This window comes from Eriocheir sinensis, chromosome 61 (genome assembly GCF_024679095.1).
Source record: "Eriocheir sinensis breed Jianghai 21 chromosome 61, ASM2467909v1, whole genome shotgun sequence".
In the NCBI taxonomy this organism is placed as follows: domain Eukaryota; kingdom Metazoa; phylum Arthropoda; class Malacostraca; order Decapoda; family Varunidae; genus Eriocheir; species Eriocheir sinensis.
In genome coordinates, this window is record NC_066569.1 from 3,456 (window position 1) to 14,200 (window position 10,745).

Genomic DNA, 10,745 nt, shown 5'->3' on the forward strand with positions numbered 1-10,745 from the left:
AACGGGTCGTGGAACATACCCCCCTATAATTAATGGGATGATAGGTTCGATATATGCAAATTCACATTATGCGAGCTTTTTGTCGAACGTAACCCTCACATATAACGAATACCTGGTGTATGGTGTAGCGGTGGCTATATAGGTAGGCGGTGGCTGAGTGGTAGCGTGCTGGGCCCACATTCACCACGTGATGGACGACGTGAGTTCGAATCCCCACGCTACCACCTGGGATTTTTCAGTCACCGCCGAGTGGCTTAAAACTACCCCTATGCTGTCCTGAAGACCACCCATAAACCCGGACTGTAGAGGAAACCGTCCAAGTGAATCAAGAAGGAGTTCCGGGGGGCAGCATGAGCCAAGAGAAGATGGCGCCACTATAAACACTTGCCTGCGCCATGACGGGCTGGGGCCAAACACCATCCAGGCCCCTCAAGCAAGCCTACCGGCGTTATAGGTGTAGACGTAAAGAAAAAAAGAAAAAAAAAAAAAAAAAAGCCTAGACATAGGGCTGTCCAGAAAGGTACAGGATGTCAAAATGAGATGATGATGAAACTGGGTGACATGCGCTGGGTGTGTCCGCTTGACATGTGACTTCCAAGTTGTAAAGGCTCGCCGTCTGTCCATTAGCCCGGTAGCAGTGACGGGCCAAATTTGTGGCTTTACCGTGTAGCAGTGACAGGCCAAATTTGTGGCTTTACCGTGTAGCAGTTATGAGCCAAATTTGTGGCTTTACCGTGTAGCAGCGACGGGCCAAATTTGTGGCTTTACCATGTAGCAGGGACGGGCTAAATTTGTGGCTTTACCATGTAGCAGCGACGGGCCAAATTTGTGGCTTTACCGTGTAGCAGTGACAGGCCAAATTTGTGGCTTTACCGTGTAGCAGTGACAGGCCAAATTTGTGGCTTTACCGTGTAGCAGCGATGGGCCAAATTTGTGGCTTTACCGTGTAGCAGCGACGGGCCAAATTTGTGGCTTTACCGTGTAGCAGCGATGGGCCAAATTTGTGGCTTTACCATGTAGCAGCGACGGGCCAAATTTGTGGCTTTACCGTGTAGCAGCGACGGGCCAAATTTGTGGCTTTACCATGTAGCAGCGACGGGCCAGATTTGTGGCTTTACCGTGTAGCAGCGATGGGCCAAATTTGTGGCTTTACCGTATAGCAGTGACGGGCCAAATCTGTGTCATGATATAAACCCCCCAAAATAGATGATACATAATCTGATCACAAATGCTTTGATATATATTATGAAATGCTTTGTGTGAGGGGTGATTTTTTCTCATCTTTCTCGCTTAAGAGGGACCATTAACCCGGCAGCATCAGCGGACCCATTTTTAGGCTCCCGCAAGTCGGTCTGCTGAAACAGTGGACCCCGTTTGGGGCTTGGCTCGAGACGTCTAATTCGAGCTAATTGTAGGCGGTGGCGGCATAGAGCAACCCACCATGAATGCCTTGGGTCATTGTGGTGGGTGGGTGATCTTGAGGTGGGCTTATTTGTCACAGGTGGTGCTGTAAGGTCATGGCAGACTGAATTAGCTATCCACACAGTAATCAATTGTCAAATTCTCTAAAGTAGACAACAAGCAACTCTCGGCTAGATGCCATGTGTCACGAGACTGTTTATTCTGTAACAAACATCACCCAAAAAGAATGGAGTTTGAGTATAAGTAAATATTTTTAATGGCTTTATGGTCGTGAGAGGAGTACTCTGATGTACGTTCCATGCTCTTTTCTTAGTCTCAAAATGCAGTGTAATGTTGACGTTTCTTAGCCACTTCTCGGCTTTCCCATGGCCGAAGCCCACGGGTTAAGAAACATGATCTCCGCTGCTACCAGGTTAAACTTATATGACTAAATCTACCTTGTATATTTCAGACTGTTCCTGGCACCTGAAGACTGAGAAAGAGAGAGAGAGGAGAGGTGTCTGATGGTGGTGGTGATGAAGATCGACTCCCACACACCCTCTTCAAACCTTCCTCGGGTATCAGGGAGTACTCACGCCCCCTATGTTTGCTTTCATAGAAGTTTGGGGCATTTCCAGGGGTAGCTTTATGACCCTGGTGCAGTGGTAGGCGCTGCTTAACGAAAAGGTTGCTTCGCCTATGCTAAACCGCTAAACTGGCAAAGAAATTAGTGGAAGCTAACTTTGACCGCTAACTTTTTATACAGGTAACTCTTGATTTACGCGAGTATTGTGTCCTTGAAGAGGTCGCGTAAATCAAAAACAATGTAAATCCAACAAGAGGTAGGTTTGTACCTTTATTGCCTACTGTATCACTCTGACTCCTCTCCCTCTCGTGATTCCTCCTCTGGCTGCCCTTCCCCTCGTGGTAGCACAGCAGCGAGGGTGTTGTTGTTGTTGTTCAGTAGCGTGGCAGCGTGGGTACTGTATTGTTGTTCAAGTGGCGTGCGGGAAGAACTGAGCTCAGCTGTGTGGCCATGTGAGTCCAGTTGCATGAGACATCTGGTGGCCACTCCATAAAATATTGCGTATAAGTGAAAAAAACGTGTAAATTAAACATTAATTTGGATTTTGGACCCCGCGTTATTTCAAAAACGCGTAAACCAAACTTGTGTAAATCCAGAGTTACCTGTATATGGATTTAGCTTCGATTTAGTATTTCAGCTCTAAAACCCTTAAAAACAGACATAGTGACCTGAAATTTCAATATGGTGTAGCTTAGACATAGAGCTTTCCAGAAAGGTATAGCATGTCAAAAGCAGATGATAAAGGTTTAAGTTTATTTCTTGTCAGGTGGAAAATATCAAATTCTTGTAATTAAATCCTGAGTTCAAAGAGTTGGAAATGGAAGATGCATTACCCTAAAATACCAAAAAGTCGTCATCATCATTTCATCGATGCCTGGTCCTAGGAGCTCCCACCAGGGGATGGCCACGGCAGAAGCGCTTCCAACTTTCTCTATCCAGACACTCCCTCCTTGCCTGCTCAAAGTTTCCATTTCTTCACCATTCAAAATTGTTTTGCATTCTTTTCCACATTCAATTCCCACTCTATATGGACGTACAAAATCCACGACCTCATTCTACTCCACTCACAAACCATCACTTTACTTTTGTTGACATTTACTTTCAGCTTTCTCCTGTTACAGACACTATCAAACACACTGACCAAATTTTGTAGGCCACTTTCATTTTCTGCAATGAGCACCGTGTCATCAGCAAACAGTATCGAATTCAGTACCCACTTCTTTCCCTCAGCCAACATTTTTACTTCAACTTCTCCAACTTTGCCCTTCATATCTCTAATAACACCATCCATATAAATATTGAATAACCATGGTAACATGACACACCCTTGTCTTAAGCCCACTTTTATCTCAAAATGTTCACTTGTTTCTCCAGTAATTTTGACACATGCAGATGCATCCTCATACAAAGACTTTATTGCACTAAGCAGTTTTCCTCTCACACCATAAATCTTTAAAACATCCCACAATGCAATCTAATCGACTCTGTCATAAGCTTTTTCTAAATCCATAAAGGCAGTGTATAGTTTTTTTTACTTTTGCTAATACAGGTAACTCTGGATTTATGCGAGTATTGTGTCCTTGAAGAGGTGGCGTAAATCAAAAACAATGTAAATCAAACAAGAGGTTGGTTTGTACCTTTATTGCCTACTGTATCACTCTGACTCCTCTCCCTCCCGTGGTTCCTCCTCTGGCTGCCCTTCCCCTCGTGGTAGCACAGCACTGTGACAGCAGCGAGGGTGTTGTTGTTGTTGTTGAGTAGCGTGGCAGCGTGGGTACTGTGTTGTTGTTCAAGTGGCGCGCGGGAAGAACTGAGCTCAGCTGTGTGGCCGTGTGAGTCCACTTGCGTGAGACATCTGGTGGCCACTCCATAAAATATCGCGTATAAGTGAAAAAAACGTGTAAATTAAACATTTATTTGGATTTTGGGCCCTACGTAATTTCAAGAACGCTTAAACCAAACTCGCGTAAATCGAGAGTTACCTGTATTTTTTCTACTGCCATCCTGAAGGCAAATATCTGATCTACACATCCCCTTCCCTTCCTGAAGCCTCCTTGTTGTTCACTGATTTCCTCTTCTGTAAGTCTTTGCACCCTCTCTATTATGACTTTTCCATATATCTTTCCGGATATACTCAGGAAACTTATACCTCTATAGCTCCCACATTCCCCTTTCCTGCCCTTCCCCTTGTTAACTGGGACAATGGTGGATTTTGTCCAGTCTGCTGCCCATGCTACCCATGCTACTTCACATATCTTGACCATCCACTTAACAACTACATCTCCTCCGCACTTCAACATTTCTGCTGTGATTCCATTTTTTTTATCTTTTTATTGCCTGATCTACTTCTTCATATGTTATACTTCTTTCTTTATATACTCCTCCTCTGCCTGTACTCAAAACTGCTGTTGTTACAGCTGCTGGACGTCCATCCTCAAAATTCACTAAGTTTTTGAAATATTCTCTCCATATCTCTTTCACAGCTTCCCCGTCTTTCAGCATCTTTCTATTCTCATCCATAACTTCATTTATTTTGAAGAGATATTTTCTGCATTTCTTTCGTTTTTTAACTTCTTTCCAATATGATTTCCTGTTCCCTTTATATTTTTCACTTAGTCTTTTTCCAAAGTCTTCATCAACTCTCTTCTTACTTTCTTTTATTGCTTGTTTTAATTTAATTTTGCATTCGCTATATTTCTTTTTCCTTTCCCTTTTTCCTTTCCCTAATAATTGTCCACTTACCCTACTTTATTTACTTTAGGTAACACTCGATTTACACAAGTATTGTGTCCTTGAAGAGGTCGCGTAAATCAAAAACAATGTAAATCCAACAAGAGGTAGGTTTGTACCTTTATTGCCTACTGTATCACTCTGACTCCTCTCCCTCTCATGGTTCCTCCTCTGGCCGCCCTTCCCCTCGTGGTAGCACAGCAGCGAGGGTGTTGTCGTTGTTGAGTAGCGTGGCAGCGTGGGTACTGTATTGTTGTTCAAGTGGCGCGCGGGAAGAACTGAGCTCTGGTGTGTGGCCGTGTGAGTCCAGTTGCGTGAGACACCTGGTGGACACTCCATAAAAGATCGCGTATAAGTGAAAAAAACATGTAAATTAAACATTCATTTGGATTTTGGACCCCGCGTTATTTAAGAAATGCGTAAACCAAACTGGCGTAAATTGAGTTACCTGTATAAGGTGTAATTTACCAAAAGATGGAAGCCCTGAATTTTTTACGCCATGTGGCTCAACTGGTGCTGTGTCTGCCCACAACGGACGAGAACAAACCTGTATGACTTTTTAATGGACTTAAAGTTAGCGGATTAGCGAAACCGTGCCCACCGCTGCCCTGGTGGTAGCGTGACCCTTCCTCTGTACCATGAACCTAAAATACCACTCATTTGACGAGGCTTTCATAGGAGTTCAGAGCAGGGCATTTCCAGGGGTAGTTTTATGACCCTGGTGTAGTTAGTCTCTCCTCCTTGGTGTTCTTCCTTCTGATGCCTTCCTCCACACACACACACAGCCCGGTAGCTCAGTGGATAGAGTGTCTGCCTCACAACCAGAAGGACCGGGGTTCGATTCCCCATTCGGGTGAAGATAAGTTGGGTTGATCTTCTTTCCCGTGTAGCCCCTGTTCGCCCAGCAGTGAGTAGGTACGCGATGTCAGGCGAGGAGTTGTGACCTCGTCGCGATGTGTTGTGTGTGAACGGGGCTTTGGTTGGTATTGTCAGATGCTCCCAACCTTCATACCAACTATTTCCAAATGCCAAAAAAGAGGTTAATCGAGATCTAATGAGTGTTCTTTTAGGTTCATGGTACAGAAGAAGGCTCAGACTACCACCAGGGTCATAAAAGAACTCCTGGAAATTGTCAGATACTCCCACCCTTCATATCAACTATTTCCAAAGGCCATAAAGGAGGTTAATCGAGATCTAATGAGTGTTCTTTTAGGTTCACGGTACAGAAGAAGGCTCAGACTACCACCAGGGTTATAAAAGTACTCCTGGAAATGCCCTGAACTCCCACGAAAGACTAGTAAATTACATGTTCTAATGAGCGTTCTTTTAGGTTCACGGTACAGAAGAAGGCTCAGACTACCACCAGGGTCATAAAAGTACCCCTGAAAATGCCCTAAACTCCCACGAAAGACTAGTAAATTACGTGTTCTAATGAGTGTTCTTTTAGGTTCACGGTACAGAAGAAGGCTCAGACTACCACCAGGGTCATAAAGGTACCCCTGGAAATGCCCTAAACTCCCATGAAAGACTAGTAAATTACGTGTTCTAATGAGCGTTCTTTTAGGTTCATGGTACAGAAGAAGGCTCAGACTACCACCAGGGTCATAAAAGTACCCCTGAAAATGCCCTAAACTCCCACGAAAGACTAGTAAATTACGTGTTCTAATGAGCGTTCTTTTAGGTTCATGGTACAGAAGAAGGCTCAGACTACCACCAGGGTCATAAAAGTACCCCTGAAAATGCCCTAAACTCCCACGAAAGACTAGTAAATTACGTGTCCTTGGGCGCAGAGATGTTTAAAATATGGCCCTCGGTCCTACCCAAAGATCGGTACTACAAGCTCTGTGCTCTTCCGTAGTGGACCGGCTGGCTGTCGCGAGAGTGACCCACAGCAGACCAAGAGGTGAATTACACACACTGTCTTCAGGTCTCCCTTCTTTGGTCTTTCAGTAGCTTCCCCGTCTATCAACATCTTTCCATTCTCATCTATAACTTCATTTATTTTACTTGGGGGAGATATTTTGTGCATTTCTTTTGTTCCTTACCTGGTCTCCTCCTGCCTCAACCTTTGCGTCTCCTATAAATACTTGTCCCTCCTCCTTCTGACGTGCCCACACCTCCTCACCCTCTGCCTCCTCAGCACACTCAACACATCCTCCATCCTACACATTCCCATCACCTCCACAGCTCTTCTTAAGTACATGTTCCTCCTCCTCCTCCTGGGGCTTCGTGGTGCAGTGGTTAGCACACTCGGCTCACAACCAAGAGAGCCCGGGTTCGACTCCCAGGCGGAGTGGAAAAATTTGGGTGGCTTTTCCGATAGCCTACGCCCCTGTCCACCCAGCAGTGAATGGGTACCAGGTATTAATTGGGGGTTGTGTCCCGTCTCCTGGGATCTGTTCCCTTCTCCTATAATTCCTTCCCCTTCTGTCTCGCTCCGGCATATGACCACAGATGTTGCGCCGACTAAACGAAACTTTCCTGTCTCCTGGGGTCTGTTCCCTTCTCCTATAATTCCTTCCCCTTCTGTCTCTCCAGCATATGACCACAGATGTTGCGCCGGCTAAACCAAACTTTCCAACTTACTTTCCTCCTCCTCCTCCTCCCCCCCTCCTCATGACACACCCACACCACCTTACCCTCTGGCTCCTCAGCATACTCATCATATCCTCCATCTAACATACTCTCATCTCCTTATTCAATACCTTACCTTTCCTTACACTGTGAATTTCCAGGAGCATTCAATATTTTTAACCCGTCCACTGCGATTGGCACGGATTTCTCCTTCACTGGTAGCCTGGTAACATACACTCCCAGGTCTTTCTCTGCCTCTGTGGTGGATAGTGGAGTGTTTCCCATGTGGTATTGGTGTGCTGGATATCCCTTCACTGGTAGCCTGGTAACATACACTCCCAGGTTTTTCTCTGCCTCTGTGGTCTGGTAGCCTGGTAACATACACTCCCAGGTTTTTCTCTGCCTCTGTGGTGGATAGTGGAGTGCACTCATGTGGTATTGGTGTGCTGGATATCCCCTCACAAGGTGCAGGACTATACATTTTTCTTCATTGCATTGTAGCAGCCACTTTTTGCTCCACTCCTGTAGCTGGGTGATGTCTTATGGTAGGAAATCCAGTCAGGGGTTTAAGCACAACAGTAGAGTTAAGATTTTGGTGGACAGTTTGTTGAATTGCGTAGCGAGGAGATGAAACTGTGTGAACCTGTAGCTAGGGTGGAGACAAGTTATTTTAAGCATCAAATATCATCCCTTTGCCCCATTGCTGCATACTCCATCCATCTCTCGTCCCTCCTTTCTCATACCTAGTCCAATATGATCATACCCCATTCTCCTCTTGCATGACAGAAACCTTCATTCCTTCCCATCCCTTTGCCTGTCAGAAGCCTTCATCCCTTCCCATCCCTTTGCATGTCAGAAGCCTTCATTCCTTCGCCTGTCAGAAGCCTTCATTCCTTCCTATCCCTTTGCCTGTCAGAAGCCTTCATTCCTTCATCCCATCACTGCAAACTCCCTCCCTCTTTCCCTAATCACGCAGTTCTCTCACAAAGCACAAGTCTCAGTTTCCCTTCTCTTACCACCCTGGCCTGTTCTTATACCTTACTAATATTGTTTTATGTTTTGCAGGAATTAAGATGAGAGACTACTGTTCCTGCTCCTCCTCCTCCTCCACTCTACCTTCCCAACCACGCCAATCACCTCCGCCGTGAGACTCCTTGGCCGGCCTTTTCCTCTCTCTCCTAAATGACGCCCCACTCTCTCCTCCTCCTCCTACACTTAACTAACACTATTTCTCTATCCTTGCACCCCATGACTGTTAACTCCATCCCCTTCCCTTCCATTCTTGTCCCTTCCTCTCTCTCTCTCCTCCTCCTCTTAAACTTAACTAACACTATTTCTCTATCCTTACACCCCATAACTGTTAACTCCATCCCCTTCCCTTCCTTTCTCTCGTAAATCCCCTACCACTCTCTCCTTCTCCTCCTAAACTTAACTAACACTATTTCTCTATCCTTGCACCCCATAACTGTTAACTCCATCCCTTTCCCTTCCTCTCTCTCGTAAATCCCCTCCCACTCTCTCCTCCTCCTACTCTTAACTAACTCTATTTCTCTATCCTTGCACCCCATGACTGTTAACTCCATCCCCTTCCCTTCCATTCTTGTCCCTTCCTCTCTCTCTTGGATGACCTCCCGTCCTCTCCTCTTCCTAAACTCCATCCCCTTCCCTTCCATTCCTGTCCCTTCCTCTCTCTCCTTTTCCTCCTCCTCCTCCTCCTAAACTTAACTAACACTATTTCTCTATACTTGCACCCCATGACTGTTAACTCCATCCCCTTCCCTTCCTCTCTCTTAACTAACACTATTTCTCTATACTTGCACACAGGGTTGGCAATGATTAAATCAAATTGATTAAATCATTGATTTTTTTACAAAAAAAATAATGATTTTTTTGACTAAAAGTATTCCATAAATTAAATTAAACTTTGTATGTCTCTGGTAAAGCAAAGAAAGCAACAGACTTGAACAAGCATATCCTGTAGATGCCACTGAACTTATAACCTCACAAAAGCAAACTGCCAAGGCACTGACTGTGACTGACCAAGTGGTGGAAAATACATGTACTGAGTTTAGTGAGTTCTCTTGCTCTAATGTTGCCAACTTGCCATATGTTTGTTACTAGGTAAAAAAGCAGCCTCCTTTAGTCTTTACTAACTTGGCAGGCAATGTATCATAATAATAACCAAGGTTACCAACCAACCTAACAGTAGCAGAATAAAAGTAGGTATTCTTCTGTATGGTAATAATATAATATGCTGTAATGAAAATGACAACTTCAAGCAACTCTATCTGTCCTAAACCTGGTCCTGTACCAACTACAAACAAGTATTGAACAAGTATGTATCTGGATCCTTGACTGTGCTCAGACTGACAGGCCATAAACTTAAACTATTTATGGAGACTTTCAAATCACTCAGCAGATATATATATATATATATATATATATATATATATATATATATATATATATATATATATATATATATATATATATATATATATATATATATATATATATAATAAAAAATCTAAAAAAATCACACCCCTACTTGCACCCCATGTTGGTTAACTCCATCCCCTTCCCTTTCATTCCTGTCCCTTCCTCTCTCTCTTAAATGTCCTTCCATCCTCTCTTCCTCCACTTCACTAACACTTTGTTTCTTTATTGCAGAGATGACACAAGGCTCCTCCTCCACTCGAAAGACCCCTGCTGCTCCACCCTACCTCCTCACCACTCCGAGCACCTCCCCCGTGAGACTCCTTGGCCAGCCTGTTGCTGGTAAAAGAGCTGTCAGTGTGCTAAGTCCGCAAGGCTCCCCAACGTAACATTTGACTTGATTTTTAGTTTTTTTTATATAATATTTTTTAGAGCAGTTTGTGTCTGCACTGTTACTCCGGAGAGCCTTTGAGGTATCTTTCTATGTATTGTGGATGTTGAATAAAGATCTGAGTTGCTATTCCCCTCTTTGATTGACTCCCTAATGCAGTCTTAGCTATCTACATTTAGCCTTCTCTCTCTTTTTCACCCCTGTCCTTCCTTCCCTCTACCAGTGTTCAAATTACTCTACACAGCTGTCTTCCTCTCTCCTACTCTCTCCATCCTTCTTTCTATTCCTCCTTCCTTCTCTCTACACAGCTGTCTTCCTCTCTCTTACTCTCTCCATCCTTCTCCTTTCTATTCCTCCCTTCTCTCTACACAGCTGTCTTCCTCTCTCCTACTCTCTCCATCCTTCTTTCTATTCCTCCTTCCTTCTCTCTACACAGCTGTCTTCCTCACTCATGCTTTCCTCTCCCTTCTCTGTTATATTTATCCTTTCCTTCACCCTTTCCTCTATATTCCCACTCCATCCTTCCTGTCCCTTCCCTTTACACAGCTGTTACCCTCACAATGCTTTCCTTTCCCTAAGAACTGGCTGCCCTCTTACACTCTATCTTGCACCCTGGGGCCTCGGCTG

The 10,745-nt window shown here is 44.5% G+C and overlaps 1 long non-coding RNA gene across 2 annotated transcripts; it reads left to right on the top strand.

The window, feature by feature from the left end:
• The first annotated feature begins 2,021 nt into the window (after positions 1-2,021).
• On the top strand, positions 2,022-10,247 carry LOC126986053 (uncharacterized). 2 transcript variants are annotated; one of them, XR_007739253.1, is made up of 4 exons: positions 2,022-2,167; positions 3,537-6,164; positions 6,282-7,633; positions 7,683-10,247. It is a non-coding gene; the product is annotated as an uncharacterized LOC126986053 (long non-coding RNA). The 2 variants fall into 2 exon arrangements; XR_007739254.1 differs by having other exon boundaries at positions 4,749-6,164.
• Positions 10,248-10,745: the final 498 nt, after the last annotated feature.